Source organism: Ranitomeya imitator, chromosome 2, assembly GCF_032444005.1.
Source record: "Ranitomeya imitator isolate aRanImi1 chromosome 2, aRanImi1.pri, whole genome shotgun sequence".
NCBI lineage: Eukaryota > Metazoa > Chordata > Amphibia > Anura > Dendrobatidae > Ranitomeya > Ranitomeya imitator.
In genome coordinates, this window is record NC_091283.1 from 420558469 (window position 1) to 420584961 (window position 26493).

Here is a 26493-nt window from a genome sequence, read left to right on the forward strand (position 1 = left end):
GTACCTCAATAATATTGGCTCTGGATTATTACAGGGGCTCAATGTTCAGAAACACTTTTTAAGCATCCTTGACACATATTTCATATAAAACTATAACAAAAAAAAACAACAAATTTCATGTGTTTTTTCACAAGCTGTTTTTATTCATACATTTAACATTCTGTTTTCCATTTTTTATATCATATAGAGAAAAGCCTATGAGAAAAAGGCAGTAAATAATAAATGCTTTACATGAAACCTCCCTTATACCATCATTAGTCTTGGTGTAATTTCAATCTTCTAAAAGTGCATGTAACCGATTAATAACTCATCTGATCCCTGGGCCAAGATACAATATAATATAGTATGTCTGACCGGCTAAACAGGACCAACGTCAGTCCATGTTCCCCTGTGGGGTAAATAATGCTTTTAGTAATTTAGCAGCAATTCCGCTGCAAAGTGAATGTGATTTCATCAAAACAGCGATCGTATTTAACTCCTTCATGACTGGAGGTATTTTCATTTTTGTGTTTTCGCTCCCCTTCTTCCCAGAGCCATAAATTTTATTTTTCGGTCAAAATGGCCATGTGAGGGTTGTTTTTTGCAGGACACGTTGTAGTTTTGAATGACACAATTGGGTTTAACATATCATGGAAAACGGGCAAAAAATTCCAAGTGCGGTGAAATTGCAAAAACAAGTGCAATTACACAGTTGTTTTTTGAGGTTGTTTTATACCAGGTTCACTAAATGCTAAAACTGACCTGCCAGTATGATTCTCCAGGTCATTACGACTTTATAGACACCAATCATGTCTAGGTTCTTTTTTATCTTAAAGGCGGAAAAAAATCCAAACTTTGGTTAAAAAAAAAAAATGGCGCCATTTTCTGAGATCTGTAGACCATTTTTTTGTGATTTGGGGCTGGGTAAGGGCTTATTTTTTGCGCACCGAGCTGATGTTTTTATTTATACAATTTTGGTGTAGATATGATATTTTGATCGCCCGTGATTGCATTTAATTGCACTGTAGCGGCAACCAAAAAAAAGTAATTCTGGCGGTTTTAATTTTTTTCTCGTTACACCGTTCACCGGTTGGGTTTATTCTTTTTTTATCTTGATGGATTGGGCGATTCTGAATGCGGTGATACCAAATATGTGTACAGTATGTTTTATTTTTTTAATTGTTTTATTTTGAATGGGGTGAAAGGGGAGTGATTTGAACTTTAATATTTTTTTATTTTGTTAATATTTTTAAAAACTTTTTTTTTTACTTTTTAATGCTTCAATAGTCTCCATGGGAGATTAGACGCTGCAGTTGTCTGATCGGCTCTGCTACATACAGGCAATAATCAGATCACCTGCATGTAGCAGAAATGCTCACTTGCTATAAGCGCCAACAATCGGGCGGCTCTCATAGCAATCTGCCTATGACAACTAGAGAGGTCGGCTGGAGACCCCTGGTTGTCATGCCAACCCATCGGTGACCCGCGGTTACATGACGGGGTCACCGGTGGGCAGTATTTCTGGGGCACTTACTGGAAGCGCTAGTTAAATGCCACTGTCAGAGATTGACAGCAGCATTTAGCAGGTTAACAGTTGCTGATAGATATCGATTCCATCCGCGGCTGTTAGAGGCACATCAAAGGGAGGGAATCCGACATGGGCGCACTATTACCCAATAGAAGGGGGTTAAAGATTCTAATAAACTGAGGTTTTTGGTGCATTTTTTTCTACAGGCTTCCATGATTAGCCTGAAAAGTGCATGAACTAAAATATAATTTTGTTTTTAAGTATGGAAACCCAGGGCTTCTGCATAAAAAAAATACTGCATCAAATCTGCGTCAGAGACACAAAAAAGAGGAGGTAAATGTATAAAAAAAATTAGCAAACATGCCATAACCAGCGCAAATACCTATCACATATTTTGCTGCAGACATCTGTGGCAACTGTTGGAATAATGCTTATTATTGTATATATTGCCACAATTACTGTTTACTACTGTTTAATAGTGCTTGAGTATCTGACGAGTATCTGACTCCAGCAATAGTGTTATGATGCCAGTAAAGCTGTTACAATAATAAATTCCGCCAGGATGTTGCTCCTCACTGTGTGTAGCTGGAGCACATTTCACATTCACTTTGCAGGCGGACAGACAAGAAGCCAAGATCCTCGATAAGATGTAGGAAACACCAGCTGTAATCTGCTATCTCTGCTCCTGAATAAATGTGTGTACACTGTCCTACGCCTGGACAGTACAGAGATGAATCCGCTGCCAACAGAAGCAATGCCCTAGATTTCCCACCTGTGGAAACAATGCTCTAGATCTGCACCTGTGGGAACTTGGCTATAAAGCCGCTTAATATCTGTATCAGTCAGCGATTTACTGCAATATCACAAGGCTGATGGGAAATCCGTGGTAATAATGGTCGGAGTTGATTCTTATGTGGGGGGAGGGGTGAGCTCTAATTACAGACTTTTACTCTCTAGAATGAGGAATCCCCCCAGAGGAATATAAAGCCCCCACATACCGAGCACTCAGGGTCCTGGTGTTCTGTATAATGCAGCGTGGCACAAACTAAGCTGAGCCCCCCCTGGTGACAGACCCCCGCAGCATCATTATCTGAGAGCACGAAGCACAATTTGGGCATCAATGCCGACCAAGGGTTTCCCATTGGCACAAATGGTTTGGAGGCAAAAAAGTGCAGCTCTTCTTATAGTTCTGAAAACTAAATAAAAACCTTTCTGCATTTATTCCCCCGAGCATTAGAGGAGCCTGCAGACAGGAGAACAGACATTTCTGGGGTCGGCAATAACTGGTGAATGTACAGCGACTACAGGGCCGCACCGCTCCCCGACATTCACTAAATCTGGGGCGAGAGCCGCGATACAACACATTAGTGCAGGTTTCCTCACACTGACGGCCATGAGACACTTCTAGGATGAAGATTGTCCCAGGGCATCAGACAGGGGGCGCTGTGCACGGTGTGTATTCATGTGTCACCCATGTGTCCTGATATCAGTCTGCAAACTATTGCACTGTATTCATGTGCCACCTATGTGTCCTGATATCAGTCTGCAGACTATTGCACTGTATTCATGTGCCACCTATGTATCCTGATATCAGTCTGCAGACTATTGCACACTCTATTCATGTGTCACCCATGTATCCTGATATCAGTCTGCAGACTATTGCACACTGTATTCATGTGTCACCCATGTATCCTGATATCAGTCTGCAGACTATTGCACACTGTATGCATGTGTCACCCATGTATCCTGATATCAGTCTGCAGACTATTGCACACTGTATTCATGTGTCACCCATGTATCCTGATATCAGTCTGCAGACTATTGCACACTGTATGCATGTGTCACCCATGTATCCTGAGATCAGTCTGCAGACTATTGCACACTGTATTCATGTGTCACCCATGTATCCTGATATCAGTCTGCAGACTATTGCACACTGTATGCATGTGTCACCCATGTATCCTGATATCAGTCTGCAGACTATTGCACTGTATTCACGTGTCACCCATGTATCCTGATATCAGTCTGCAGACTATTGCACACTGTATTCATGTGTCACCTATGTATCCTGATATCAGTCTGCAGACTATTGCACACTGTATTCATGTGTCACCTATGTATACTGATATCAGTCTGCAGACTATTGCAGTTTTCATGTGTCACCTATGTATCCTCGTATCAGTCTGCAGACTATTGCACACTGTATTCATGTGCCACCTATGTATCCTGATATCAGTCTGCAGACTATTGCACTCCTTGTATTCATGTGCCACCCATGTATCCTGGTATTAGTCTGCAGACTATTGCACTCCTTGTACTCATTTGCCACCCATGTATCCTGGTATCAGCCTGCAGACTATTGCACTCCTTGTATTCATGTGCCACCTATGTATCCTGGTATCAGTCTGCAGACTATTGCACTCCTTGTATTCATGTGCCACCCATGTATCCTGGTATCAGTCTGCAGACTATTGCACTCCTTGTACTCCTGTGCCACCCATGTATCCTGGTATCAGTCTGCAGACTATTGCACTCTTTGTATTCATGTGCCACCTATGTATCCTGGCATCAGTCTGCAGACTATTGCACTCCTTGTATTCATGTGCCACCCATGTATCCTGGTATCAGTCTGCAGACTATTGCACTCCTTGTACTCATGTGCCACCCATGTATCCTGGTATAAGTCTGCAGACTATTGCACTCTTTGTATTCATGTGCCACCTATGTATCCTGGTATCTGAGCTGCAGACTATTGCACTCCTTGTATTCATGTGCCACCTATGTATCCTGGTATCAGTCTGCAGACTATTGCACTCCTTGTATTCATGTACCACCTATGTATCCTGGTATCAGTCTGCAGACTATTGCACTCCTTGTACTCATGTGCCACCTATGTATCCTGGTATCAGTCTGCAGACTATTGCACTCCTTGTATTCATGTGCCACCTACGTATCCTGGTATCAGTCTGCAGACTATTGCACTCTTTGTATTCATGTGCCACCCATGTATCCTGGTATCAGTCTGCAGACTATTGCACTCCTTGTATTCATGTGCCACCTATATATCCTGGTATCAGTCTGCAGACTATTGCACTCCTTGTATTCATGTGCCACCTATGTATCCTGGTATCTGTCTGCAGACTATTGCACTCCTTGTACTCATGTGCCACCTATGTATCCTGGTATCAGTCTGCAGACTATTGCACACTATCCTCATGTGCCACCCATGTATCCTGATATCAGTCTGCAGACTATTGCACACTATCCTCATGTACCACCTATGTATCCTGGTATCAGTCTGCAGACTATTGCACTCCTTGTATTCATGTGCCACCTATGTATCCTGGTATCAGTCTGCAGACTATTGCACTCCTTGTATTCATGTGCCACCCATGTATCCTGGTATGTCTGCAGACTATTGCACACTATCCTCATGTGCCACCTATGTATCCTGGTATCAGTCTGCAGACTATTGCACTCCTTGTATTCATGTCCCACCTATGTATCCTGGTATCAGTCTGCAGACTATTGCACTCCTTGTATTCATGTGCCACCTATGTATCCTGGTATCAGTCTGCAGACTATTGCACTCCTTGTATTCATGTGCCACCTATGTATCCTGGTATGTCTGCAGACGATTGCACTCTTTGTATTCATGTGCCACCCATGTATCCTGGTATCAGTCTGCAGACTATTGCACACTATCCTCATGTGCCACCCATGTATCCCGGTATCATTCTGCAGACTATTGCACTCCTTGTATTCATGTGCCACCTATGTATCCTGATATCAGCTTGCAGGCTATTGCACACTGTATTCATGTGCCACCTATGTATCCTGGTATCAGTCTGCAGACTATTGCACTCCTTGTATTCATGTGCCACCCATGTATCCTGGTATCAGTCTGCAGACTATTGCACTCCTTGTATTCATGTGCCACCTATGTATCCTGATATCAGCCTGCAGGCTATTGCACACTGTATTCATGTGCCACCTATGTATCCTGGTATCAGTCTGCAGACTATTGCACTCTTTGTATTCATGTGCCACCCATGTATCCTGGTATCAGTCTGCAGACTATTGCACACTATCCTCATGTGCCACCTATGTATCCTGGTATCAGTCTGCAGACTATTGCACACTATCCTCATGTGCCACCTATGTATCCTGGTATCAGTCTGCAGACTATTGCACTCCTTGTATTCATGTGCCACCTATGTATCCTGGTATCAGTCTGCAGACTATTGCACTCCTTGTATTCATGTGCCACCTATGTATCCTGATATCAGTCTGCAGACTATTGCACTCTTTGTATTCATGTGCCACCTATGTATCCTGGTATCAGTCTGCAGACTATTGCACACTATCCTCATGTGCCACCTATGTATCCTGGTATCAGTCTGCAGACTATTGCACTCTTTGTATTCATGTGCCACCTATGTATCCTGGTATCAGTCTGCAGACTATTGCACTCTTTGTATTCATGTGCCACCCATGTATCCTGGTATCAGTCTGCAGACTATTGCACTCCTTGTATTCATGTGCCACATATGTATCCTGATATCAGCCTGCAGGCTATTGCACACTGTATTCATGTGCCACCTATGTATCCTGGTATCAGTCTGCAGACTATTGCACTCCTTGTATTCATGTGCCACCCATGTATCCTGGTATCAGTCTGCAGACTATTGCACTCCTTGTATTCATGTGCCACCTATGTATCCTGATATCAGCCTGCAGGCTATTGCACACTGTATTCATGTGCCACCTATGTATCCTGGTATCAGTCTGCAGACTATTGCACTCTTTGTATTCATGTGCCACCCATGTATCCTGGTATCAGTCTGCAGACTATTGCACACTATCCTCATGTGCCACCTATGTATCCTGGTATCAGTCTGCAGACTATTGCACACTATCCTCATGTGCCACCTATGTATCCTGGTATCAGTCTGCAGACTATTGCACTCTTTGTATGCATGTGCCACCTATGTATCCTGGTATCAGTCTGCAGACTATTGCACTCTTTGTATTCATGTGCCACCTATGTATCCTGGTATCAGTCTGCAGACTATTGCACTCTTTGTATTCATGTGCCACCTATGTATCCTGGTATCAGTCTGCAGACTATTGCACACTATCCTCATGTGCCACCTATGTATCCTGGTATCAGTCTGCAGACTATTGCACACTATCCTCATGTGCCACCTATGTATCCTGGTATCAGTCTGCAGACTATTGCACTCCTTGTATTCATGTGCCACCTATGTATCCTGGTATCAGTCTGCAGACTATTGCATTCCTTGTATTCATGTGCCACCTATGTATCCTGGTATCAGTCTGCAGACTATTGCACTCTTTGTATTCATGTGCCACCTATGTATCCTGGTATCAGTCTGCAGACTATTGCACTCCTTGTATTCATGTGCCACCTATGTATCCTGGTATCAGTCGGCAGACTATTGCACTCTTTGTATTCATGTGCCACCTATGTATCCTGGTATCAGTCTGCAGACTATTGCACTCCTTGTATTCATGTGCCACCTATGTATCCTGGTATCAGTCTGCAGACTATTGCACTCCTTGTATTCATGTGCCACCCATGTATCCTGGTATCAGTCTGCAGACTATTGCACTCCTTGTATTCATGTGCCACCCATGTATCCTGGTATCAGTCTGCAGACTATTGCACACTATCCTCATGTGCCACCTATGTATCCTGGTATCAGTCTGCATACTATTGCACTCTTTGTATTCATGTGCCACCTATGTATCCTGGTATCAGTCTGCAGACTATTGCACTCCTTGTATTCATGTGCCACCTATGTATCCTGGTATCAGGCTGCAGACTATTGCACTCCTTGTATTCATGTGCCACCCATGTATCCTGATATCAGCCTGCAGACTATTGCACACTATCCTCATGTGCCACCTATGTATCCTGGTATCAGTCTGCAGACTATTGCTCCTGTTCTTCCTCTGCTCTAATGTAAAGTCGCCCTGTGACCTGATATACAGCTCAGCTGCACGGACAGATTCCAGCTCCCTCCCTCCTACAAGATGGTGACACATTTATCAAGATCCGGCACTTCCTTCCTGGCATTTATAGGAGAAGCTCCGCCTCCATCTCTGTGCAGCCTGTAACTCTTTCCTACCCAGACAAGTCCATGTGATCCCACAGGTGAACTTCATAATGAGGGGCTGTTCAGACATAGCAGTTGTCCTGCAGTTCCTGTCATGCAGCCTAGAACCTTCCAGCAGAAATCATCTGTGATTTTGCTGCAAATTGCTGTAATTTTTAGCACAAACAGGTGACATCCAATAAAACAATGGCAAATATCGGGGTGATGGCAGACAATGCTGTGGTGGTGCGGCCTCTATGTGGTGACTATATGCCGCTTTTGGGTTTTATTTAGTGATGAATGAGCACAAAATGCTCGGGTCGAGTACATTGGAATAGTCCGGTACTCGGACAGAACAACGAGCCCAATGTAGGTCTAAGGCCGGGATCGCACTACAGCGAGATACGGCCGAGTCTCGCAGGTTAAATACAAGCTCTGGCACCGGCACTGTGGAGCGGAGCGGGCAGCTCCATGTATTGCTATACGGCCGCACGCTCCGCTCCGGAGTGCTGGTGCCAGAGCTGGGTTTTAACCTGCGAGACTCGGCCGTATCTCGCTGTGTGCGATTCCGGCCTAAGGGAGACCTGAGTATTTTTACCTCGATCCCCCGGGGTCCTTTTAAGGTCTATAAACGTCTGAAAATGATGGAATCACTGCTCAACTGACAGGGGAACATCATGGGGATCGCTCCTGGAAGCATTTCTGAATCCTCGGTCACAGCTGTAATCAATGTTGTCAGAGTTTCACACCATTTTTACAGATGCACCAAAAAATCATACAAAAACAAAACCAAAAAGGATTTTGCTGGGAAATCTGTTAAGATACATCCTTTCCAGGGTAATGACTTGTATATAAGGCAAAATAATTAACCCCAGACCAAAATGTTCCTCCCCCACTTGGGCTATGTTCACACGCAGCGTTTTTGATGCGTTTTTCAACTTTAACATTGCTTTCAACCAATACAAATGCATTCACTGGGAAATGTCATTGTAACATTTAACAACCTTAGCTGGCCATGTGGTGTGTGACACATAAGGAGACACATCTTGTTTCATTTATGAAGAAGGGACTCAACTTCACAAAGCCTATTTTTAGTGGGGTATCAGGCGGCATTAATATTCTTTAAGGGCCATTATTAAACAGTGGGTGTTAGGGCTAGCGGAACGCACCAAATAATAAGATAGATTAAGGTGCGTTCGCAGCCCGGGGTCCACCGTGCAGAGATGGAACCTGCTGCCAAGTAATGACGGACTATATGGCGGTTCAATGTGAATAAACACGGGTTAACTTCACCCTGTGTGAAGGAAGCGAATTCTGTTGCGTCACAGTGCTGCGGTACCGCACCAAGAGCGCAAGCAAGGAGTCTCAGAACTCGATCCCAAGACACAGGATTTGAGTTCATATAGACCTCATGCGCTCGACACCGCAACTGGGGTGTCAGAGTGACAGAAATAATAATAATAATGATGCACGAGAGTGCGTGCGGTGCCGCACTGGCGGACGCCACTAACCACCCAGGCTTGGGTCAGGAAAGCACTGTGAAAGCGCACGGCACCGCACTGGCGGTCACAGCAATTAGACGCTGTATTGTGTGTTACGTGCTGATGGCTAAGTCGGGCGCTAGATAGCAATCACCCACCTTCCGCGAACAGTCATCCAATAGGGAGGGGATTTTAATGAACGACTTTCACTCACAACACACACACGTTTACAAATGTACACTAGCGCATGGCCGTGCGGTCATGCGCAGCTTATATAGCTGCAGCACGTTCAGGACCTTCAAATAAAGGACCAATGGGAACCGCTGCAGCATCTGAGCATGTGACCCTCGATCTCCAACTGGAGATCTCACCCTGGGCATGCTCAGAAGGGAAAAAGCAGGACTTAGATCCCAAAAGCGTCTGCTCGCCACTGCCCAGCACTGGCTTCAATGGCAGAAGCAGGAAAAGCAGCAGTAATCCTATGCACAGAGTGAGACTGAGCAAGACACTGGGAACGATGTTTCCGCTGAGCAGACTCCACTGCGGCTGGAAAAAAATTGGAGACTGCAACTGAGATGGTTCGAGATTCCCCCTGTGCAGAGGCGGGAACTCGACACCTAACAGCAAGTAGACGAGAAATACAGTTAGGTTCATATATATTTGAACAGAGACAACATTTTTCTAATTTTAGATATAGACATTACCACAATGAATTTTAACCCCTTCAAGTCACGGCCCTTTTTCGTTTTTGCGTTTTCGTTTTTCACTTCTTTCCTTCCCAGAGCCATAACTTTTTTAATTTTCCATCAATATTGCCATGTGAGGGCTTATTTTTTGCGGGACGAGTTGTACTTTTGAACGACTCCATTGGTTTTACCATGTCTTTTACTAGAAAACGGGAAAAAAATGCCAAGTGCGGTGAAATTGCAAAAAAAGTGCAATCCCACACTTGTTTTTTGTTTGGCTTTTTTGCTAGGTTCATTAAATGCTAAAACTAACCTGCCATTGTGATTCTCCAGGTCAGTACGAGTTCATAGACACCTAACATGACTAGGTTATTTTTTATCCAATTGGTGAAAAAAAATTCAAAACTTTGCTTAACCCCTTACCGGCATCGGACGTACTATACCGTCCGATGCCGGCTCCCCTGCTTTGATGCAGGGCTCCGCGGTGAGCCGGGACATGTCAGCTGTTTTGAACAGCTGACATGTGCCCGTAATAGGCGCGGGCAGAATCGCGATCTGCCCGCACCTATTAACTAGTTAAATGCCGCTGTCAAACGCAGACAGCGGCATTTAACTACCGCTTCCGGCCGGGCGGCCGGAAATGACGTCATCGCCGACCCCCGTCACATGTCCGGGGGTCGGCGATGCGTCTCCATTGTAGCCATAGAGGTCCTTGAGACCTCTATGGTTACTGATTGCCCGTCGCTGTGAGCGCCACCCTGTGGTCGGCGCTCACAGCACACGTGCAATTCTGCTACATAGCAGCGATCAGCAGATCGCTGCTATGTAGCAGAGCCGATCGCGTTGTGCCTGCTTCTAGCCTCCCATGGAGGCTATTGAAGCATGGCAAAAGTTAAAAAAAAAAGTTTAAAAAAATGTGAAAAAAATAAAAAAAACATAAAAGTTTAAATCACCCCCCTTTCGCCCCAATCAAAATAAATCAATAAAAAAAATATCAAATCTACGCATATTTGGTATCGCCGCGCTCAGAATTGCCCGATCTATCAAATAAAAAAAAGTATTAACCTGATCGCTAAACAGCGTAGCGGGAAAAAAACTCGAAACGCCAGAATTACCTTTTTTTGGTGGCCGCGACATTGCATTAAAATGCAATAACGGGCGATCAAAAGAACGTATCTGCACCGAAATGCTATCATTAAAAACGTCATCTCGGCACGCAAAAAATAAGCCCTCAACCGACCCCAGATCACGAAAAATGGAGACGCTACGAGTATCGGAAAATGGCGCAATTTTTTTTTTTTTTTTTTTTTTTAGCAAAGTTTGGAATTTTTTTTCACCACTTAGATAAAAAATAACCTAGTCATGTTTGGTGTCTATGAACTCGTAATGACCTGGAGAATCATAATGGCAGGTCATTTTTAGCATTTAGTGAACCTAGCAAAAAAGCCAAACAAAAAACCAATGTGGGATTGCACTTTTTTTGCAATTTCACCGCACTTGGAATTTTTTTCCCGTTTTCTAGTACACGACATGCTAAAACCAATAATGTCGTTCAAAAGTACAACTCGTCCCGCAAAAAATAAGCCCTCACATGGCCAAATTGACGGAAAAATAAAAAAGTTATGGCTCTGGGAAGGAGGGGAGCGAAAAACGAACACGGAAAAACGAAAAATCCCCCGGTCATGAAGGGGTTAAAAAAAAAAGTGCCATTTTCCAGTACCCGAAGCGTCACCATCTTTTGTGATCTGGGGTCGGCTGGGGACTTATTTTTTGCATGCCGTGCTGACGTTTTTAATGATACCATTTTGGTGCAGATACGTTCTTTTGATAGCCCATTATTGCATTTTAATGCAATGTCGCGGCGACCAAAAAAACCTAATTCTGGCATTTTGGATTTTTTTCTCGCTACGCTGTTTAGCGATCAGGTTAATGCTTTTTTTATTGATAGATCAGGCGATTCTGAATGCGGCAATACCAAATACGTGTAGGTTTGGATTTTTTTTAATTGTTTTATTTAGGATGGGGCGAAAGGGGGTGATTTAAACTTTTATATTTTTTTCATATTTTTAAAAACATTTTTTTTTCACTTGTGCCGTGCTTCAATAGCTTCCATGGGAGGCTAGAAGCTGGCATAGCCTGATCGGCTCTGCTACATAGCAGCGATCATCAGATTGCTGTTATGTAGCTGAAATGCAGGTGTGCTGTGAGCGCCGACCACAGGGGTTACCATCCTGATGAATCACCGACCCCCGATCATGTGACAGGGGTCAGCGATGACATCATTTCCGGCAGCCCGGCCGGAAGCGCCGGTTAAATGCCGCTGTCTGCGTTTGACAGCGGCATTTAACATGCTAATAGCGGCGGGTGAATAGCGATTTCACCCGCCGCTATTGCGCGCACATATCAGCTGTACAAAACAGCTGACATGTCGCGACTTTGATGTGGGCTCACCGCCGGAGCCCACATCAAAGGGGGTGACACGGCATGCGCTGTAATAGTACGGCGCATGTCATGAAAGGGTTAAGCAAAACAATTCAGATGCAGTTGAAGTTCAGAATTTCAGCTTTCATTTGAGGGTATCCACATTAAAATTGGATGAAGGGTTTAGGAGTTTCAGCTCCTTAACATGTGCCACCCTGTTTTTAATGGGACCAAAAGTAATTGGACAATTGACTCCAAGGCTATTTCATGGACAGGTGCAGGCAATCCCTTCGTTATGTCATTCTCAATTAGGCCGGTTTCACACGTCAGTGGCCCTGGTACGTGAGGTGACAGTTTCCTCACGTACCGGAGACACTGATTCACGTAGACACATTGAAATCAATGTGTCTCTGCACATGTCAGCGTGTTTTCACGGACCGTGTGTCCGTGTGCAAAACACGGAGACATGTCAGTGTTCGTGGGAGCGCACGGATTACACGGACCCATTAAAGTCAATGGGTCCGTGTAAAACACGTACCGCACACGGACGTTGTCCATGTGCAGTCCGTGTGCCATGCAGGAGACAGCGCTACAGTAAGCGCTGTCCCCCCCCCACGTGGTGCTGAAGCTGCCATTCATATCTTCTCTGCAGCAGTGTTTGCTGTAGAGAAGATATGAAAAATCCTTTTTTTTTTTGTTCGTGTTTTGTGTGCCTGCCCGCTGTTATTAAAATATTCACCCGGCTCCCTCGCTGGCGCTGCTTCCTGTCCTGGCCGCACCTTCTACTGTATAAGTGGTCACGTGGGGCCGCCGATTACAATCATGAATACGCGGCTCCACCTCCCATAGGGGTGGAGCCGCATATTCATTACTGTAATGGGCGGCCCCACGTGACCGCTACAATATTAGGAGTGGCGAAATCTACAGTTTGGTACATCCTGAGAAAGAAAGAAAGCACTGGTGAACTCATCAATGCAAAAAGACCTGGGCGCCCACAGAAGACAACAGTGGTGGATGATCGCAGAATAATCTCCATGGTGAAGAGAAACCCCTTCACAAAAGCCACCCAAGTGATCAACACTCTCCAGGAGGTAGGCGTATCAATATCCAAATCTACCATAAAGAGAAGACTGCATGAAAGTAAATACAGAGGGTTCACTGCACGGTGCAAGCCACTCATAAGCATCAAGAATAAAAAGGCTACACTGGACTTAGCTAAAAAACATCTAAAAATGCCACCACAGTTCTCGAAGAACCTTTTTTAGGACAAATGAAACCAAGATCAACCTCTACCAGAATCATGGAAAGAGAAAAGTATGGTGAAGGCATAGTACAGCTCATGATCCAAAGCATACCACATCATCTGTAAAACACGGTGGAGGCAATGTGATGGCTTGGGCATGCATGGCTGCCAGTGGCACTGGGTCACTAGTATTTATTGATGATGTGACACAGGACAGAAGCAGCCGAATGAATTCTGAGGTGTTCAGAGACATACTGTGTGCTCAGATCCAGCTAAATGCAGCCAAACTGATTGGTCATTGTTTCATACTACAGATGGACAATGACCCTAAACATAATGCCAAAGCAACCCAGGAGTTTATTAAAACAAAGAAGTAGAATATTCTTCAATGGCCAAGTCAGTCACCTGATCTCAACCCAATTGAGCATGTATTTCACTTGTTAAAGACTAAACTTTAGACAGAAAGGCCCACAAACAAACAGCAACTGAAAACCACCGCAGTGAAGGCCTGGCAGAGCATCAAAAGGGAGGAAACACAGCATCTAGTGATGTCCATGAGTTCAAGACGTCAGGCAGTCCAAAGGGTTTTCAACCAAGTACTAGAAATGAACATTTTATTTACAATTATTTAATCTGTCCAATTACTTTTGGTCCTTTTAAAAACAGGGTGGTACATGTTAAGGAGCTTAAACTCCTAAACCCTTCCTCCAATTTTAATGTGGATACCCTCAAATGAAAGTGGAAAGTCGGAACTTCAACTGTATCTGAATTGTTTTGTTTAAAATTCATTGTGGTAATGTCTAGAACCAAAATTTGAAAAACGTTGTCTCTGTCCAAATATATATGGACCTAACTGTATGTCAATTTAGCAGTGTGACCTGTGGGGTGTTGGCTGCGCATTTCCGCTTGCATTCCAATGACTGAATGTTGTGCTGGGACAAGGGTGTGGACGTGCTTGATGATGGTGCTATTTGAGTGTGGGCAACGGCAGGTGCAGGGCAGGAGGCATCTTCGCATGCACCGTGGACAGGGGATTGGCTTGCACGCACAACAGTGGAAGAAGAAGTGGTGTCACCCACGGACACTGTTCCTGGGGTTGGGCCCACAAAGTCGGGTGCTTTGCTGCCATGTGCCTGATCATGCTAATGGTGGTAAGGCTGGTAGTTTTGCAACCCCTGCTGATACTGGCATAACAGGTGCTGCAAATGGCCGGTTGGGGTTATCGTCAGTCTTTAAAAAATAGTTGGACTGGCAACTTCCATCATGTTGTTGTTACAGGGAACGGTTGCCCACCTTCTGTCTGCAGCCACCACAATGCTTCTTCCTGGTTGAAGAGGTGCTACGCCTCCCTCCCCCTGTGTGCTGCTGTCCTCGCTCTGCATGTCCTCCTGCCAGCTTGGGTCAGTTACTATATCATCCACCACCACATCTTCCACTTCCGCACCCTGGTCCTCCTCCTGACTTTCTGGCAATTGTGTCTCATCATTGTCCACCTCTTGTGATCGTGGCTGCTCAAATATTTGGTCATCACTACATGGAATCTCATCTTGCCCCACTTCAAGTGGACCGGGTGAAATGGGCCGAATCTATCAATGGGAAAGTGAACAGCTCTTCGGAGTGTCCAAGCGTGGGATCAGTTGTCTCCAGGCACTTGGAATGGTTGGAAGGAGGATCAGGGTGAGGAATAAGCGGTCCAGACTCACGGCTACTCAGACTTGACCATGTGGAAGACAGGGTGCTGTGGTGGTGTCCAAGTTACTGGAAGTATTATCTGCTATCCAATCAACAACCTTTTCACACTCCAAGAAAGCAGAAAAATATGCGGCACTCACCCAGAAGAAGCTATATTCACGTGCTCTTTATTGGAACAAAAATTGTGTGCATACATCCATTACATTGTGGACCCGTTGAAGCACATTCAGTTGCGAAACGGCCGTCGTCCAGCCTCCATCACCGCACCCTCCGTCCCACCTGATGTCCTAAATGGATGTATGCACACAATTTTTGTTCCAATAAAGAGCACGTGAATATAGCTTCTTCTGGGTGAGTGCCGCATATTTTTCTGCTTTCTTGGACTATATACATCTTATTGCTTTATATGCAGAGCACCTTTATACCCATAGCTCACGTGACACCTAGTTGTCAGTAGTTGTGAAGTCCATAGGCTGTGTAATGTGTGACTCTTGTGCCATCCAAGTGCAGTTCTTCTTTGTTCTACCTTTTCACACTGCTCTGGCTTCAATACTGCTGTCTTGCTGTGGTCCTCTAGGACTTTGGACACTAAGGTGCAGCCAGAAGATGTGGGTGTTTACTGTGGCCTAATTTCAGCTTGCCCACGGCCTCGGCATGCGCCATCACCATCATGTCCACTTCCCCGTCCCTTGCCATGCGCCTTGCCCATTGTAAATGGACTAGAATATTTTACACGTTCACTACAAATGGCTGTTTTGGGACCGAACTTGTATGTGGTACATGTGCGGGAAAACCACACTTTAAACTACCTGGACTGTAGTTAACAATGCTTTTCTGGTTATCAAATTGGTGTCATAAGTAGGGTAACAGACACATAAACACTAGAATATGTAGGCCTAAAATGGCCAATGTTGTAGCACAGACAGATTAGGCCTGTAGATTTTTTTTAATGCAAAATAGTGCTGTATATAAGTAGAGTAACAGACAGGAAAAACACTGGAATACCGGCCTAAAATGTCCAAACTTGGAGCAGGCAGATATGATGCCTTTCATGGAAATACCACACTGCCAAATATGTGGCCTGTAGCTTTTTTTAGGTTTGCTAAATAGTGCTGTATATAAGTAGAGTAACAGATAGGAAAAAAACTGGAATACCAGCCTAAAATGCCCAAACTTGGAGCACTCAGAAATATGAGGTCTGTCACAGAAACATCACACTGCCAAATATGTGGTCTGTATTTTTTGAGGTTTGCTAAATAGTGCTGTATATAAGAAGAGCAACAGACAGGAATAAAACTGGAATACCGGCCTAAAATGCCCAAATTTAGAGCACGCAGATATATGAGGCCTTTCACGGAAATATATCACTGCCAAATATGTGGCCTGTATTTTTGGGGGGTCTGCAAAATAGTGCTGTATATAACTAGAGTAACAGACAACAAAGAAATGGAATTTAGGCCTAAAATGCTCAAATGTTTAGAACACAGATGTATGAGGCGTGTCACAGATATACCACACTAAAATATGTGGCCTGTATGTATTTTTTGAGGGGTTCAGCAAAATGGTGTCAAGAAATTGTTTGACTCAAAAAAAATTCTACTCTACCGAACTACAAAAAAATTAATTTATAAACATACTGACCACAGAAATAGTTATTAAACTATACTGAATCAAGAAGTGTCTTATTTATTGACATATATATACATAATACACACAATTTAAAATAGTGCCTCTAAACCAGAACAAATTGTAACTAAGAGGTAAGCAATGAGCACATACAGATATGTTTCAGGTGCTTGTCGTAATGTTCAGTAGTTTAGATGTTTTAAAGGTTTTTTATTGTTTTTGCATATGTTCACATTTTGGGAGAGGGGATTTTCTATACGAATGATGTCAGAAAGTGGGAGGCAACCATGTTGGTGAACATAAAGAAGTTTCCCTACTTCCTTTAAATATCAGGACCTGTGGAAGCTCTGTTAGCGCGAAACAGCTGTCCTCCATCTTACTTTCACGTTCTCCCTGTCTGAAACTGCACATGTCCCAATAAAGGATTGTTTTTACCGGGATTGGTGAGTGCATACCATTTTTTCTTTTCAATTGAACTTTGTATGTGACTACTGGTGTTGTACCCAAATCTCCTGACTCTCTTGAGGCATTACAAGCATCAGCAGCAGTGAATGGCACAGGAATAGGTCACAATTAAGCAGCAGTGCGGATAGTTTTCTTTTTCTCTAAGCAAGATACATTTGTATGAATCCTTCAAATCCTCTAAGCAAGCAGAAGCAACTAAGTGCCCAGGGGAAGTTCCATGCCAAGTAGGTCCATTAAGTTTTTTGGCAATAGAGCACCATAAGGGGGATATACAGGATGATGCACATTTGTTGTTCAGCCTCACAGATTTTCCGGTTAGTGTAATAAATACCAACCATACACCTATTGAACCATTTACAGGAGGGATTAAATCCACTTTTATGCCACCAATTTCCCATAATCCCATAGATATTTTTGAATCACAAGTCAATAAAGACATAGAAGCGCTAATTTACCATATAACACCCCCCAATTTAAATTCTGTAGAATTACGGTCTTTGAAAGATGTACAAGGGTGGTCGAATTCAATCGTATGTCCTGCTGATAAGGGAGGTAACATCGTCCTTTTATCTAAAGAATATTATATAGCGGAAGCACTGAGACAACTCTTAGATAATACCACTTATAGAAAATTGAAAACTGATCCTACGCTAAAATTTCAAAATGCTACGAACCTACTACGAACGCTCCTTAGGCAACATGTGGACAAGGGGATATTGTCAAAAAAACAGGCTGAGAAACTAATACCTGACTCTCCTAAGAAACCATACTGATATCATGATGTACCCAAAGTACACAAATCTTTAACTAGGCCACCAGGACGCCCAATAGTGTCAGGGATAAGTTCCTTAATGGAGCCACTCTCTCGATACTTAGATTGGTTATTAAGACCGCTTTTATTGAATGTTCCATCTTATGTGAAAGACACAAATGATTTTTTACGTATCTTAAAGGGTTTTCTATGGCAGGAAAATTTTAGCCTTACATCTATAGATGTTGAAAGTCTATATACCAGGATCCCACAAGATATGAGAGTTGCAGCCATTAGAGACATTCTGTTGATCACACCCACAGTGTGAATACAATCAATTTTATCTGTGATGGTTTAACTTTTGTTTTAAAACATAAGGCATTTAAATTTGACGACTCGTGGTAAATCCAAACAGAAGGGACTACCATGGGTATGTCGGTCACATGTACCCTGGCTAATCTCTCTTTGGCTGTCCTAGAAGAAAAATGTGTCTACTCTTTGGATAATCCATTTCTAAAGCATATTAAGTTATTCATAAGGTATGTGGATGATATCCTGGTAGTGTGGGATGGCACCCAAGATACGTTCACACAGTTTGTGGAGTATTTGGGGAAATCTAACACCATGAACACCATGAGATTCACGTCCCAATTTGGAGGTGTAAGTTTGAATTTTTTGGACGTTAAATTGGAGATACGTGAAGGCGTTGTTCACACGGAAGTTTTTCGGAAGCCAACTTCTTCTAATTCGTTATTACATTACAATAGTGCACACCCCCACTATACTAAACATGCCTTGTCATATAGCCAGTTCTTGAGGGTTAAAAGAATTAAAAGCAGCCCAAGAGGTTTTAAAAAACAATCACAAGATTTGTATAAAAGATTTGAAAATCACGGTTACCTACGTTCATTATTAGATGCAGCATTAGCAAGGGCAGAGAATAAAAATGATGAAATTTCCCTCAGAACTACAGAGAAAAAAAACGGAAACGGACAAACAATATGTATTCTGCTTTAAATTTGGTCCGATGGACAATTACATTAGATCAATAATCAGAAAAAATTGGCACATTTCAAATAAGGATAATGACCTCTTGGATAGGGTTGACAAAGGTCCCCTTTTTGCTGGTCGCCGTGACAAGAACATAAAAGATCTAATCTATATATCTAATTGTCTAAGAGTTTTTCCGTCTGTCTGTCTGTCTGTCTTTCTGTCTGTCTGTCCTGGAAATCCCGGCTCTCTGATTGGTCGAGGCCGCCAGGCCTCGACCAATCAGAGACTGGCACAGCATCGACGTAGAAATCCCGCGTCTCTGATTGGTCGAGGCCGCCAGGCCTCGACCAATCAGCAACGGGCACAGCGACGATGATGTCATAAAGGACGTAGACATCCGGCGTCTCTGATTGGTCGAGGCCGCCAGGCCTCGACCAATCAGCAACGGGCACAGTGACGATGATGTCATAATGGTTGCCATGGCGACAATGATGTCATAAAGGTTGCCTCGACCAATCAGCAACGGGCACAGTCTGCCGCGAATTCGGGAATCATCATTGTCCATATATTACAGGGACATGCATATTCTAGAATACCCGATGCGCTAGAATCGGGCCACAATCTAGTAGTACATAATTGTTTACATACTGATCGTAGCAATTGGCTAGAAGCAGGCATTCCTAAAGGGAATTTTAAATGTGGCCAGAGTAACTTTTGCCCTTTTCACCTAACAGGCAGTACTATCAAAATCGGTTCTATTAACCATCAGGTTCGTGATTTTATTTCTTTTAAAACTACACATGTAGTCTATGCGATAGTGTGCCCTTGCGGTTTCTTTTATATAGGCAAAACTATCCACCCTCTATTTGTACGAATAAGAGAGCACTTTAATTCGATCCATACAGGTAAGGGTGTCCCCCGCCTTATAAACCATGTGAGACAGTGCCATGATAGCAATGCAAAAACACTCAGTTTCTTGGGGTTGGAAAGGGTGAGTTTACCGCAACAAAGTAGCAACCTGAATAGATTACTATTGAGGAGAGAAGCCATATGGATATTGAGCACATGCGCAACAGGACCAATCGGTCAGAACGAAAAGATCGATATGTCAGTCTTTTTGTAAGTCTCTCATCATTGGTGTTTCAGGTGCTTCTTGTAATGTTCAGTAGTTTAGATATTTTAAAGGTTTTTTATATTTTTTGTATATGTTCACATTTTGGGAGAGGGGTTTTTCTATATGAATGATGTCAGAAAATGGGAGGCAACCATGTTGGTGCACATAAAGAAGCTCCCTACTTCCTTCAGACATCAGGACCTGTGGAAGCGCAGATAGCGCAAAACAGCTGTCATCCGTCTTACTTTCACGTTCTCCCTGTCTGAAACTGCACATGTCCCAATAAAGGATTGTTTTTATCGGGATTGGTGAGTGCATACCATTTTTTCTTTTCAATTGAACTTTGTATGTGACTACTGGTGTTGCACCCGAATCTCCTGACTCTCTTGAGGCATTACAAGCATCAGCAGCAGTGAATGGCACAGGAATAGAGGGTCACAATTAAGCAGCAGGGCGGATAGTTTTCTTTTTCTCTTTCCCGGAAAAATGTATTTTTTTGGCAGCTGTGAGACTTAACTTTTGAAGGAAAGATTATAATTATCAAACTTATGTTTCAACTGTTTTTATACCACGCAATAATATGATAAAAAAATATTAAAATATATTTTAATTTCTAATGGAAATCAAAAATAGAGAGAGTGAAGAGAAAAGAACTATATAAACTCAAAAGGAAAGGTGTTAATGGTTTTCCAGACATAAGATCCTTCCTATATGTGAAGTACATGGCAAGTTGCATCACCACTTTATTGGGGCCTGAGTCTAAGCTGAAACCCTTCTCTGTTTATAATCTAGGCTTTTACATAAAGAATTAAAAGTGGATGGACATGCTTATAAACAGGCCATATAGGTTTTTACTCCCGGAGAATTATATTATCTTAGAGAAAATTTGGAGAGATTCTAAGTTAAAAGAGGTCACTTTTAATATTCTTAAAAATCATTACGAAAAATCTTAAAAGTTTTGGAAGAAAAAATAATAACAAACCCTGTGGAACGGTTTTCATCAAAGATAGCAGAAAATATCTGGGTGAATGTAAATGATGGGTTTTTATCGAATGAGCATAGAGATTTGCTGTGGTGCATAGTAAGAGTGTTTGCCGACTCAAGAATTTCAGCACGGGCGTGGGCTAGTCCGATCTGAACAATGTTTAAGGTCCGGATGCACAGATGGAGAGACGCCAAAGCATATATTTTGGAATTGTAGTTTTACACAGAGAGTATGGCGAAAAGTGTGCAATCTAGTAAAAACTATTAGTGCTGTGAATTTTTTAACAGAGTATTTTATAGAATGGAAACAAAGGATGAGTATTTTAAGGTAGTGTGGACAATCATCACATGCGTAAAAATGGCACTATGGAAAGTTAGAAATATTTTAATTTTAAAACATTTAGTCCCAGTAGAAAAATGTAGAAAGTTATGTTTAAGTTATTTATTTATATACTTCTGGAAAGATAAAGTGTTATTAGGAATAAGAAAAGCAAAGTGAATGGAATGTTCTTACTTTATAATCATTGTTGTTTATGTTAACCTGTGTTATGGAAAAAGAAAATAAAAAAATAGGAAATATAGAATGAAAAAGTAAAGAAAAGATAAAGTATACACTATGATGGATTTGAGTCGTTAAGTCTCTTTTTATGAGATTGGATTTAATACTTTGTAATCTGAGTTTTAAAGAAAAAAATCTGTTCTTATCAGTTTAATATCTGATACGTTCCCTATCTGGGTACCATAGAATGGATTTTTAGAACAGGGAGATGGAAAAAGAGCTTGGTCAGTATGTTTTGCACAATTTGCTGTTGTCTAGCAAGGAGCTTAATGGCAAAATTCACAACAGGTGTTTAATCCATGAATCAGCCAATACATTCCAAGGTTTATTTTACATGTTCTTCACATCATGCTGTTCACATTTTGACATAATAAGATCAAGATAACACTTAATTGATCAACAGTACCTCGCCATTGTGAGACTTCAAGCACTATGTTCTAAAGGTACCGTCACATTTAGCGACGCTGCAGCGATCTAGACAACGATCCCGATCGCTGCAGCGTCGCTGTGTGGTCGCTGGAGAGCTGTCACACAGACAGCTCTCTAGCGACCAATGATGCCGAGGTCCCCGGGTAACCAGGGTAAACATCGGGTTACTAAGCACAGGGCCGCGCTTAGTAACCCAATGTTTACCCTGGTTACCAGAGTAAACGTAAAAAAAACAAACACTACATACTTACATTCCGGTGTCTGTCCCCCGGCGTTCTGCTTCCCTGCGTTCTGCTTCTCTGCACTGACTGTGAGCGCCAGCCGGAAAGCACAGCGGTGACGTCACCGCTGTGCTCTGCTTTCCGGCCGGCGCTTACATAGTGCAGAGAAGCACAGCGCCGGGGGACAGACACCGGAATGTAAGTATGTAGTGTTTTTTTTTTTTTTACGTTTACGCTGGTAATCAGGGTAAGCATCGGGTTACTAAGCGCTGCCCTGCGCTTAGTAACCCGATGTTTACCCTGGTTACCAGTGAAGACATCGCTCAATCGGCGTCACACACGCCGATTCAGCGATGTCTGCGTGAGTCCAGCGACGAAATAAAGTCCTGGACTTTCTGCTCCGACCAACGATGGCACAGCAGGATCCTGATCGCTGCTGCCTGTCAAACTCAACGATATCGCTAGCCAGGAAGCTGCAACGTCACGGATCGCTAGCGATATCGTTCAGTGTGAAGGTACCTTAAGACGGAAGCGTCCACTGGGCTTTGAGTGTCAAATAGTGTCATCACCCAATTGCAACAGAGATACAGAGAGGCTGGAAGAGTCACAGAAAGGCAGAGAAGTGGACGTCCATTGGCCACATCCCAAACTAATGATGCTTCATTGTGAACAATGCCCTTCGGACACGGATAATGAATGCCACACAACTCCAGGCACATTTAAGGGAGGTGAGAGGCACCCAAATGTCAAGTCAGACCATTCAAAACTGTTAACATCAGTGTGGTCTGTGTGCTATATGACCTACAAGAGTACCTGACCAAACTACCAGGCACAGGAGTCATTGTCTTGCATGGGCCAGGGAGCATCTATGCTGCACGAAGGACCAGTGGGCCTCAGTGCTGTTCTTAGGACTGGCGGAACGCACCAAATAATAATAATAGAGAATAAGAGGTGCGTTCGCAGTCCAGGGTCCACCGTGCTGAGATGACACCTGCTGCTAAGTAAAGGCGGATGGACGCTTGCTCACACGTGGGTTAGACCTCACCCAGTTTGAATGGAACTGACCTCTATTGCTTCATAGAATCGCCAGAAATATGCTGCGCTCTGTTATCAGTCACAGGGTGCCAATATTCAAAAAGGGCTCTAAAAGTGAACCTGGAAATTATAAGCCAGTAAGTCTAACCTCTATTATTGGTAAAATATTTGAAGGGTTTCTGAGGGATGTTATTCTGGATTATCTCAATGAGAATAACTGTTTAACTCCATATCAGCATGGGTTTATGAGAAATCGCTCCTGTCAAACCAATCTAATCAGTTTTTATGAAGATGTAAGCTATAGGCTGGACCACGGTGAGTCATTGGACGTGGTATATCTCGATTTTTCCAAATTGTTTGATACCGTGCCGCACAAGAGGTTGCTACACAAAATGAGAATGCTTGGTCTGGGGGAAAATGTGTGTAAATGGGTTAGTAACTGGCTTAGTGATAGAAAGCAGAGGGTGGTTATAAATGGTAGAAAAGCAGCTAGAAGAGCAAAAACCCACTATAATAAAACGTAACTTTTACTAGTAACATTATAAAAGAGTAGACAAAACAATACAACATATACACAAAGTGCTCACGCCGAAAACCGTGCTCATATAAAAATTGGTTTGATCTCACCAATCATGGACGATAGGAACCCAAACCGATGTAGGAGGGTCCCAGGGAGGGTCCAATAGTTGTGGGGTAATAGGGAACGGGGGATTTATGTCCTATGTTAACCCCTGTCGTGCCCAATCAATGACTCCTGTCCTAACAAGGACAAGCCCAAATAGACCCCACTATGGACATCCCTCCACCGTGTAAGATGTAATATATAGCGCCTCCCTACGCGTTTCCTCTCCAGTCTTGAAGATTCATCAGGGGAGTATATGGCTTACAAGTCCAAATCCTTAATAGTCCATTAATCGGAGTTAAATGCAGTGGCAGTATAACCCCCAGATACCGGCAGTCCTGTGTGGTGTCTGCCACAGAAAGTGAGTCAGCCAAGTGTGACGCCAGCTTCCCCCCTTTTAAGACAAAATGCCACTCCCCCAAACTAATCTGTAATAAAGCGTACACTCCCACCAATCTATAGCCAAGCCATACATGGGGTACAGTTACCGTTACAGTTCCGGAACACATGCTGCAGTCTCCCCATGCCACCATGCTGTCGGCGTCTGCGCTCCGTAAAACCGGAAGTAACGGCGCCATTTTGGACACGTCACTTCCGGTGCGCCACTCGTACGGTGCGCTCCAGAAATGGAACGCATACCTAAGGCGCCAGTCACTAATAAGGCGCCCAGGATAGGAGGTCTCGCCGCCACATTAGAACGCAAACTTCAGTCTCCCCATGCCACCACACTGGCGGCGTCTGTGCACCGCAAAACCGGAAGTGCCGGCGCCATTTTAGATACATCATTTCCGGTACGCCACTCACTCGGTGCGCTCCAGAGATGGAACGCATACCTAAGGCGCCGATCAATGATAAAAAGACCAAGGCCCGGAAGTATCGGCGCCACACTAAGACGCGCCATAATGGATGCGCCACTAGTGCGGTGCGTTTCGGAAGTGGAACGCATACTTGAATCGCCATGATGTATCATACTGCGAATCTATAGCGTTCCCAAAAAGTAGTCGCAATATTTGATCGATATACGTCCCCGCATTCTGACAGACACTTCCTATCCCAGACACTATGGGTCTACCCTTCAGAGGTTCAATCCCCTTATGTACCTTGGGTAAGGCGTAAAAGGTAGCCATAACCGGATGCTGAGGGAGGAGAAAGAAAAATTCTTCTTGGCTGATGAGGTTATTTAATCTGGCATTTTCCAGGATAACTTTCAAGTTTTTGATACACCCAACAATTGGGTTCTGCATTACTCGAGTGTATGTGGTCTGATCATTCAGTAGGGCCAGGCACATATTTTTATAGCCATCCACATCCTCCTCACTAAGCCAAGCAGTTCCTTCTCCCCCTACAGGTGCCGACGGTATAACCTTAAGTCTGGACACTTCCAGCGTCTGTTTATGTCTGCAGGCATTATGTTTTTTTTAAAAAACGGATAGTGCATCATCTTACCTATCTTTGTTATTAGTTGTTATATAATTATGTGAGCGGACACTTCCGGCCACATATTTCCATCTGTATATTATATGTAGGGGATATGCTTGTGTGGCATTTTATTAGCCTGTCATACACACTATAAGATACTCTGTTTTGTGTATAGGCATAACATGGGTCTACAAAACATATGTACGTCTAAATGTTTATGGGTGGTTATGTACTTTATGGGACTGTATCTGCCAATATATATCCATGGATAAGAGGTACCATGCTATGTATGCTGCCAAGGCTATATTGTTGAAACGACACTGTGGTATTTTATTATGCCCAGGTTATGCGTCCTACTTTTTGGGAACGCTATAGATTCGCAGTATGATACATCATGGCGATTCAAGTATGCGTTCCACTTCCGAAACGCACCGCACTAGTGGCGCATCCATTATGGCGCGTCTTAGTGTGGCGCCGATACTTCCGGGCCTTGGTCTTTTTATCATTGATCGGCGCCTTAGGTATGCGTTCCATCTCTGGAGCGCACCGAGCGAGTGGCGTACCGGAAATGATGTATCTAAAATGGCGCCGGCACTTCCGGTTTTGCGGTGCACAGACGCCGCCAGTGTGGTGGCATGGGGAGACTGAAGTTTGCGTTCTAATGTGGCGGCGAGACCTCCTATCCTGGGCGCCTTATTAGTGACTGGCGCCTTAGGTATGCGTTCCATTTCTGGAGCGCACCGTACGAGTGGCGCACCGGAAGTGACGTGTCCAAAATGGCGCCGCTACTTCCGGTTTTACGGAGCGCAGACGCCGACAGCATGGTGGCATGGGGAGACTGCAGCATGTGTTCCGGAACTGTAACGGTAACTGTACCCCATGTATGGCTTGGCTATAGATTGGTGGGAGTGTACGCTTTATTACAGATTAGTTTGGGGGAGTGGCATTTTGTCTTAAAAGGGGGGAAGCTGGCGTCACACTTGGCTGACTCACTTTCTGTGGCAGACACCACACAGGACTGCCGGTATCTGGGGGTTATACTGCCACTGCATTTAACTCCGATTAATGGACTATTAAGGATTTGGACTTGTAAGCCATATACTCCCCTGATGAATCTTCAAGA

The 26493-nt window shown here is 43.7% G+C and overlaps 1 non-coding gene across 1 annotated transcript; it reads left to right on the plus strand.

Annotated features, from left to right (window-relative positions):
* Window positions 1–21747: 21747 nt before the first annotated feature.
* Window positions 21748–21931, plus strand: LOC138668293 (U2 spliceosomal RNA). Its single transcript, XR_011319126.1, has one exon. It is a non-coding gene; the product is annotated as a U2 spliceosomal RNA (small nuclear RNA).
* Window positions 21932–26493: the final 4562 nt, after the last annotated feature.